The 9393-nt window shown below is 45.4% G+C and overlaps 1 non-coding gene across 1 annotated transcript; it reads left to right on the top strand.

Moving 5' to 3' along the window:
- The first annotated feature begins 2963 nt into the window (after window positions 1–2963).
- On the top strand, window positions 2964–3037 carry Trnag-ccc (transfer RNA glycine (anticodon CCC)). Its single transcript has one exon. It is a non-coding gene; the product is annotated as a tRNA-Gly (tRNA).
- The last annotated feature ends 6356 nt before the right edge of the window (window positions 3038–9393 follow it).

Here is a 9393-nt window from a genome sequence, read left to right as displayed (position 1 = left end):
GAGTCTCTACCATGTGCCGGTCCCGAGGCAGCGACGGGAGAGCTGATAAGCACCATGCGAACTGTTCTGCATAATTTATATGCAGGGCTTTGTCTGATTCTCCCCAAAGCCCCATGAGGCAGGAGCTTAATATTACCCCATTCTGTAGATGAACAAACTGAGGCCCTAGAAGTCAGGCTCTAGAATCCCAGCTCGTAACCCCCGCACTCCCCTGATACCAACGGCAACAGCCACCAAAGCCATAGTCACACTCCTGAAGAGCACAAGCATTAACTAAACGGTGGTCGGCAAAATCGGGGAGGAAAGGGACATTATACAAATGCCGCCCAGCTAGTAGCTGAGGTGTCCCCCCTTTGAGATCTGGAGACATTTGAAGTGTCTGCAAATTCCCTGCTGGAATGGGTGGGCGAGTTGGTCATGGTCCGCTGTGGCTCTGAGCTCCTGCTCTGCGCACGCAGTTCCTGGGCCAGGTTCACGTGCTCGCAATGACTCCCCGCTCCTTCAGAGGGACGCTGCCCCGGGCCTTCCCAAACACCCACAGGCCTTGCTGTAGAGTGGGCTTCCATCAAGCTCAGTGAGTGCAGGGGATGTGCAGCGAATCTGGCAAACAGCTGGCTTCACACTCGGCGTCAAAGCACGGTTCATTCGTCAGCTAACTGACACTGGGATGGAGCGCAGGCTGCTCTATCTTCACTCTTCTGTACCCTTGCCACCTCCCTGGCTTTAGCCTCTCGTTTTTTCTTCCAATTGGAAAAAATGTGGTAGTATATATATTCCATGAGATATATATGCGTATATATATGTATATACGTGTGTACACACACACACACATTCCATGATTGAGATACACACACACACATGTATAAAATCATATGTACATTCTTACCATTGTTAAGGTCACAGTTCAGTGGCATTAACTTACTGCTGCTGTGAGGGCACTGGGCCTTCCGAGAAACTGAGTCGGCATGAAGACCCCCTCTTCAAACAGTGATTCCTGTGATCAAGGCAGAAAGATTTCAGACATGTTGCTCAGAGTAACGGATATGAGTTTATTGAAGGGATAGGAAAGGGGAAGGGGACTCTCTCAAGGGAGAGAGTGGGTCCTCTCAGAGAGGAGAGGGACCATGGCCTCTCCTGCACTCCAGTCTTATTGGGGACCTCAGAGAAGTTTCCACTCCCACCTCTTGACTTTTGACTGACATCAGGGTGACATCAGACTTTCAGGTCCCCACTGTCATGTCAACTCTAGGTCACCCTGGCCCATGCTGTCCAGTTCTAATTGGATTTTTGGGGGGGAGTGGTGACCGGGGTTTAAACTCAGGGGCACTTAGCCACTGAGCCACGCCCCCAGCCCTTTTTATATTTTATTTAGAGACAGGGCCTCACTGAGTTGCTTAGGGCCTTGTGTTTACTGAGGCTGGTTTTGAACTCAGGATCCTCTTGCCTCAGTCCCCCGAGACGCTGGGATTACAGGCGTGCGCCACTGTGCCCGGCTCTAACTGGATTCTTAGCCATACATTCTTGCAGATTTCATGGTCAGGAGGAACTCTCCTTATCTGGTCACTAAAGTCTCCTCCCTCAGGGAAACTCGGGTTCCTCTTATCGACTTTATCTGGGGCTGCATTTCTCCTGCAGGTAACGGGTAGTTTGCTGTGGAATGTGACCTATCCTGTCCACTGAGGCCGGGCAGGGATGCAGGTCAATGGCTTCTTGGAAAGGAAAGCATGGCGGGCTGAGCGCGGTCGGCCCACTTTATACTGATTGCTATCACCTCGTGTCCCCACCATCCTCTGTCCCCTGCACTGTCATCATTGTGCAGCCCTCACGCCACCGGCCACCAACACTTTGCAACTCTGCTCCCATAAGCAGCTCCCCCCCCCTCCTCCCCAGCCCCGGCAGACCCCATTCTGCCCCTGCCTCTGTGGATGTGGCCATGCGAGGTCCCTCACAGGAAATGGAACCATGGCGTCGTCTTTTGTGACTGGATTATTTCAGATAACAATGTCCTCAGGGTTCAACCTTATAGCATGTGTGGGGATTTCCTTCCTTTTTAAGGCTCAATGATATTCCATTGTTTGTATCTACCATATTTTATCCATTCAGTCCCTGATGGATGTGGGTTGTTTCCGCTTTTTTGCCTATTGCACAAACAGTGACTTTTTTTTCTCCCCACGTTTTTGCCTGTTACACAGGCCTACAGGAGTACAGTGATTCATTTTTAGGTCACATGTCATAAAAGGATCAGAATAAAAATGCAAACTCATCGGAGTCCTGCTCACAGTCACTGGTAAGAGCTGATGCTTCCTAAATGTGAACAAATCCCAGAGCCCCTTCATGAAGTTTATTGCAGCTCTTTACCTGCACTGTTCCTTAACTAACCTACCCACCTACCTACCTCTTCCTTCCTTCCTTCCTTCCTTCCTTCCTTCCTTCCTTCCTTCCTTCCTTCCTTCCTTTTCTTTCTTTTGTGGTACTGGGATTGAACTCAGACAAACTACCTCCCCAGTTCTTTTTATTTTATTTTGAGACAGGGTCTCATTAAGCTGTGGATGCTGGCCTTGAACTTGCCATACACCCACCTCAACCTCTCAAGTAACTGGGATTACAAACCTGAATGTTGCTTTAAATTTACTTTTTTTCCCCATTTACATAAATACAGTTTTGTCCTGAGCAGTAATATCCACACACCTCAGTTTTGATGTGTTATTTATAAAAGTTTCTCATAGACATGAAAATAAATACAGGAATACAGGTGTGTTCAAATTTAAAATGTTCCTCCATGCCACCTGGAGTACAGGCTGGGCATGGTGGCACACACCTGTAATCCCAGCAAGGTGGGAGGCTGAGGCAGGAGGATCACACGTTCGAGGCCAGCCTGGGCAACTTAGTGAGAACCTACCTCAACATAAAAAATAAAAAGAGACGGGGAGGTGGTCAGTGTTAAAAGCACCCCTTTGAAGGGCTGGGGATGTAGCTCAGTTGGTAGAGCGCTTGCCTCCCATGCACAAGGTCCTGGGTTCAATCCCCAGCACCACAAAAAAAAAAAAAAAAAAAAAAAAAAAAAAAAAAAAAAAAAAAAGCAGCCCTACAGCCCAACATCCAGTGCCAAACTGACACACAGAGTCTAAGCCAGGTGCAGGGCTGCACACCTGCAGTCCCAGTGACTCAGAAGGCTGAGAGAGAAGATGGCTTGAGCCCAGGGGTAGTTCCAGATCAGCCTGGTCAACAAAGTGACATCCCTTCTCAATAAACAAAAGCAGCCTCTCACACGCCTTGGGAAATGTTGGTTAGAAGAGATGCAGTTTGAAGATGCGTGGGCCACCGCTGTGCTTCTTGGCTTAAGGACAGACCGGGGGATGTATCCGTGGCCTCTTCCTGTCCAGTTTGCTGGCTCAGCGTCAGGTCCTACTCCTCAGATCTGTAAGAACAGGCTGGAGATCTGCAGACCCGTTTTCAGCCAAGGCAGGGGACACTGTCCAGAAGTCAGTCCACGGGACAGAGTCCAGCCTCAGCCTGCACAACTCCAGCAGTAAGAATTCAGGGCATTACCTTTTCTGACTCTGCCAGCCTTAGCTCTGCCCCGAAGAGCAAAGACAGCAAGCTTCCGCTCTTCCGCTGCCAGCTACGTTCTGACCTTGTCAACCGCCGCCTTAATCAGACCCCGCCACATTTCAAGTATGTCCTTCCCTTTTTGACTTTTCTTGCCTGATGGCATTAGCTAATCTTCCCAGAGAATCATGTCGAACCATAACGGTGATAAAGGGCATTTTTACTATTGTAGTGGGAACATTGCTCATCTTTCACCTTAGGCATGAGTTTGCTTGTTAACACACTGAACACACACATGCTGAAACAGTCGCAGATTCATAAAGCGTGTCAGGGAGCATCTTTCCAATCTTCAGCTTCTGGTCCCCGGAGCAGCTTAGGACGTAGGCAGGATCACTGGCAGAGTGTGATGGGTGAGGAACCCGAGCAAGTACTTGCCCTGCCCCACGAGCAGCGAGAGGCAGATTCTGGAGTCAAACCCTGGCAGTTCCAAAGGGCAGAGGCCACGCTCCTGACCCTGAACACTCCGTGATACCTTCACGGGGAGACACCGTTATCGGCACAATTTTATAGATGAGAATGCAGAAGAGAGCTTAAGTGATTTGTCCAAAGAAAAAGAGCTGTTGCACGTATTTTCTCCTAGGTCGAGCGGTCGCCCGATGGCTCGCCTCCGCTCCGCCCAGTGTCCCTCTCCTCTTCAAGCTGTGTGATTTTCTCCCATCTGTCGTCCAGGCCACTGCCTTGGCTTTCTGTCACGTCAGCTGTTTTTTGACATGAACGTCACTCCATTAGGTCCGTTAACTCTGCCCTGCGTGGTTTTCGTCCCTGCTGTTTTTCTTGGTCCCTGCAGCCTCCTTTCCAACTCATGCTACTGCCGGGTCTCGTTGATCTCTTGTCGCAAAGAGTTCGGGTTGTCCTTAGCTGCTTGAGAATGCAGAGCACTTCTTTCTTGGGGGGAGGGGTACTTTTTTTTTTAATTTGTTCTAATTAGTTGCTCATGACAGTAGAATGCATTTATACCTTTTGATAGATTATACATAAAGGGAGTGTAATTTTTCATTTTTCTGATTGTACATATTGCAGGATCACATCAGTCATACAGTCATGCATGTACATAAGGCAATAATGTCTGTTCCACTCTACTATCCTTCCTACCCCACACCCCTTCCCCTCCCTTCACTCCCCTTTACCTAACATAACTAACTCTATTCTTCCCTAGTGGCACCCCCCCTCCCCTGCCCAACTTTATTATGAGTTAACATCCACATACCAGGGAAACATTCGGCTTTTGGTTTTTTGGGTTTGGCTTATTTCACTTAGCATGATATTTTCTAACTCCATCCATTTACCAGCAAATGCCATAATTTCATTCTTCTTTATGGTTGAGTAATATTCCACTGTGTGTGTGTGTGTGTGTGTGTGTGTGTGTGTGTGTGTGTGTGTATCACCTTTTCTTTTATCCATTCATCTGTTGAAGGACATCTGTTTGGACCATAGTTTAACTATTGTGAGTAGAACTGCTATAAACATTGATGTGGCTGCATCACTGTAATATGCTAATTTTAATTCCTCTGGGTATAAACCGAGGAGTGGGATAGCTGGGTCAAATGGTGGTTTCTTTCCAATTTTCTGAGGAATCTCCACACTGCTTTCCAGAGTGTCTGCACCATTTTGTATTCCCACCAGCAATGTATGCGTGGACCTTTTCCCCCACATCCTCACCAACATTTATTGTTGCTTGTATTCTTGATCATTGCCATTCTGATTGCAGTGAGATTAAATCTTAGAGTGGTTTTTATTTGCATTTATCTAATTGCTAGAGATGTTCAACATTTTTTCATATGTTTGTTGATTGATTGTACTTCTTCTTCTGTGAAGTGTCCGGTTCCTTAGCCCATTTATTGATTGGGTTATTTGTTTTGTTTTGTTTTTTGGTGTTAAGTTTTTTTTTTTAATTCTTTATATATCCTAGAGATTAATGCTTTATCTGAGGCTCATGAGGTAAAGATTTTCTCCCAATCTGTAGGCTCTCTCTTCACATTACTGATTGTTTGTTTTCTGAGAAAAAGCTTTTTAGTTTGAATTCATCTCATTTATTGATTCTTGATTTAACTGCTTGCGCTTTAGGGGCCTTGTTGAGGGAGTCAAATTCTAGGCTGGCATGGTGAAGATTTGGACCTACTTTTTCTTCTAGTAGTCGCAGGGTCTCTGTTCTAGTGCTTCAGTCTTTGATCCACTTTGAGTTGAGTTTTGTGCAGGGTGAGAGATAAAGGTTTAATTTCATTTTTTTACATGTGACTTTCCATTTTTCCCAGAACCATCTGTTGAAGAGGCTATCTTTTTTCCAGTGAATGTTTTTGGCACCTTTATCTAGTATGAAATAACTGTATTTATGTGGGTTTGTCTCTGTGTCTTCTATATCACCTGATACTAAAACCAGGCAAAGACACATTAAGGAAAGAAAACTTCAGAAGAATAGCCCTGATGAACATAGATGCAAAAATTCTCAATAAAATTCTGGCAAATTGCATACAAAAACATATTTAAAAGATAGTACACCACAATCAAGTGGGGTTCATCTCAGGGAGGCAGGGTTGGTTCAACATACAGAAAACAATAAACAAAATTCATCATATCAATAAACTTAAAAACAAGGATCATATGATCTTCACATAGATACAGAAAAAGCATTTGACAAAATACAGCACCCCTTCATGTTCAAGACACTAGAAAACTAGGGAAAGTAGGAACATATCTCAATATAGTAAAAGCTATCTATGCTAAGACCAAGGCCAACATCATTCTAAATGGAGAAAAACTGAAAGCATTCCCTCTAAAAACCGGAACAAGACAGGGATGCCCTCTTTCACCACTTCTATTCAACATAGTCCTTAAAACTCTAGTCAGAGCAATTAGACAGACCAAAGAAATTAAAGGTATACAAATATGTAAAGAAGAGCTCAAACTATCACTAATTGTCAATGACATGATTCTATATTTAGAAGATCCGAAAAATTTTACCAAAAAACTTCTAGAACTAATAAATGAATTCAGCAAAGTAGCAGGATATAAAATCAATACCCATAAATCAAGTGCATTTCTATACATAAATGACAAATCTACTGCAAGAGAAATTAGGAAAACTACCCCTTTCACAATATCTTTAAAAAAAAGCGGGGCTGGGGAGATAGCTCAGTTGGTAGAGTGCTTGCCTTGCAAACATAAGACCCTGGGTTTGATCCCCAGCACCGCAAAAAAAAAAAAAAAAAAAAAAAAAAAACCTTGGAAATCAATCTAAGAAAAGAGGTGAAAGACCTCTACAATGAAAACTACAGAACACTAAAGAAAGAAATTGAAGACAACCTTAGAAGATGGAAAGATCTCCCATGTTTTTGGATAGACAGAATTCATATTGTCAAAATGGCCATACTACCAAAAGTGTTACATAGATTTAAAGCAATTCCTACATAAATTCGAATGACATTGTTTATAGAACTAGAAAAAGCAATCATGAAATTCATTTGGAAAAATAAGGGACCCAGAATAGCCAAAGCAAACCTTAGCCAGAAGAGTGAAGCAGGAGGCATCACAATACCAGACCTTAAACTATACTGCAGAGCTATAGTAAGAGAAACAGCATGGTATTGGCACCAAAATGGGCAGGTGGACCAATGGTACAGGATAGAAGACATGGAGCATGTCTTATCTAGTGTTCCCTAAAGTTTTCCAGAGGTGTCTCCTTCCAGACTGTGTCCTTCTCCTCTCCTCTAAATGCCACCTCCCCATCCCTTCCCTTGGTCTTAGTCCACTTGGTGCCACTCTGACAGAACTCTGTTTTTGTTGTGACTGTGGTTGTTTGTTTGTTTTCTGGTACCAGGGATTTAACCCAGGGGCGCTCAACCACTGAGCCACCTCCCCAGCCCTATTTTTTATTTTAGTTAGAGGCAGGGTCTCACTGAGTTGCTTAGCGCCTTGCTAAGTTTCTGAGGCTGGCCTTGAACTCGGGATCCTCCTGCCTCAGCCTCCGGAGCCCGAAGGTCAAGAGCATGTGCAGTTGAGAGAAAGAAGGGCAGGAGCCCAGTCCTTCCTCTCATCAGGAACGCACTGCTGCGGTGCCGGCGTGACCGGTTCCGTGCTGTGCTGCTGACGTTCCAGCAGGTGAGCTCTGGGGAGCACACCACAGCAGAGCGTGCTCCTCCTTTCCTACGGGATTCGCAGGGCTGTCGTCCACTGGATCCAGAGCACTTCTGCAGGCCCTGCGGACACAGGGGCGGCTTCTGCCTTCACCTCTGCCAGGCTTCTGCCTCCGTCCCCACGAAAATGTGTTGAGCCTGAGGGCGCCTGGCTCACATTCCCTTGGCTTCAGCCTCAGCAGCCTGGGACAGAGGGGCCGGGAAGACTGAGCCTGGGAGGCCAGGAAGAGAACGGGGCTCCCCTCCCTTCATTTTTTATTTTTTAAAAACCTTAAATTTAGAACAGTTTTAGGTTTCTAGAAACATTGTGAAAAAGGTACAGAATTCCCACCTGCTCCCTCACCCCGTTTCCTTTGCTGGTTTGGTCTAGTGAGACATAATCCGCACACTAAAGTTCACCCAGTTAGAGTGTGTGATTCAATGGTTTTAGTATTCACTGGGTGTGTAAGGCAATCGATTCCAGAACATTCTCATTACTCCAAGGAGAAAACCTGGTTCAGCAGTCACTCCCCATTTCCCTGCAAGCTCCCTTTGCCCTAGAAAACCACTGATCTATTTGCTTGTCTCTATTGAGTTGCCTATTTTGGTTGTAAATGGAATCATGCAGTCTTTAGTGACTGGCTTCCTTCACTCAGCATGACATTTTCAGGGTCCATCCATGTTGCAGTGTGTTCATTTTTTGTGGCTGAATAATATTCCATTGTGTACATAGTCCACATTTTGTTCATCTGTTCATCAGCCAATGGGCTTTGGGTTATTTTCACCTTTCAGCTATTGTGAATAATGTTGTCAGGAACATTCATGTACAAGTTTGTGTGTGTGTACATACATTTTCAATTTTTGAGTATCAACCTAGGAGTAGATTGTTGGGTCATACAATAACTCTACTTTTAACTTTTTGAGGAACTTCCAGACCATTTTCCAAGGTGACTGCACCATTTTAATTCCTATCAGCAGGCCTGAGTTTTGGATTGCTCTATATCCTGCCAATACCTGTCATTATCTAGCTTTCAAATTACAGCCATCCTAGTGAGCACAGAGTGGAATATTGGTGTTCTGATCTGCACTCCCTTGATGTGATGTTGACCTGGCTAAACGTAGTTTTTCTCTTGTGCCAGGCAAGCTCATACGTGAGGTAAGGGCACGGAGTCAAGACCCCAGACTCTGGGAGTTGGGTGGAAGCAGGCTTGTGGCGAGCAGCCTGCAAACTCGTTTATTGTGGGAACAGCTATCCATTTTGTAGGTTTCTTGCCCAATCACAATGTGACACGGGGGGGTCAGACCACCAGGCTCCTACGGGTTCCCTTGGTAACACTGAGTCACCTTGGGGCAGTTGTTTACTTTCCTAGGTAGGAGAAGCGGAATGCTCCTCCTGCCAGTTTTCCTTACACACTTGAGGCATTTACTGCTGCCAGCCAAGAACTAGGATTCCTCCCAACAGCTAATGATGTTGAGCTGGTGCATGCCTGCAATCCCAGCAACTCAGGAGGCCGAGGCAGGAGGATTGCAAGTTTGAGGCCAGCCTTAGTAATTTAGTGAGACCCTGTCTCAAAAATAAAAAATAAAAAGGGTTGGGGATGTGGCTTAATGGTAAAGTGCCCCTGGGTTCAATACCTGGTAATAATAATAATAATAATGTTGAATTTCTTTCCAT

The sequence above is a fragment of the Sciurus carolinensis genome, chromosome 5 (assembly GCF_902686445.1).
Source record: "Sciurus carolinensis chromosome 5, mSciCar1.2, whole genome shotgun sequence".
Taxonomy (NCBI): Eukaryota; Metazoa; Chordata; class Mammalia; order Rodentia; family Sciuridae; genus Sciurus; species Sciurus carolinensis.
The sequence above is the reverse complement of the archived record's forward strand: the minus strand, read 5'-3'. Positions and strand labels throughout refer to the sequence as shown.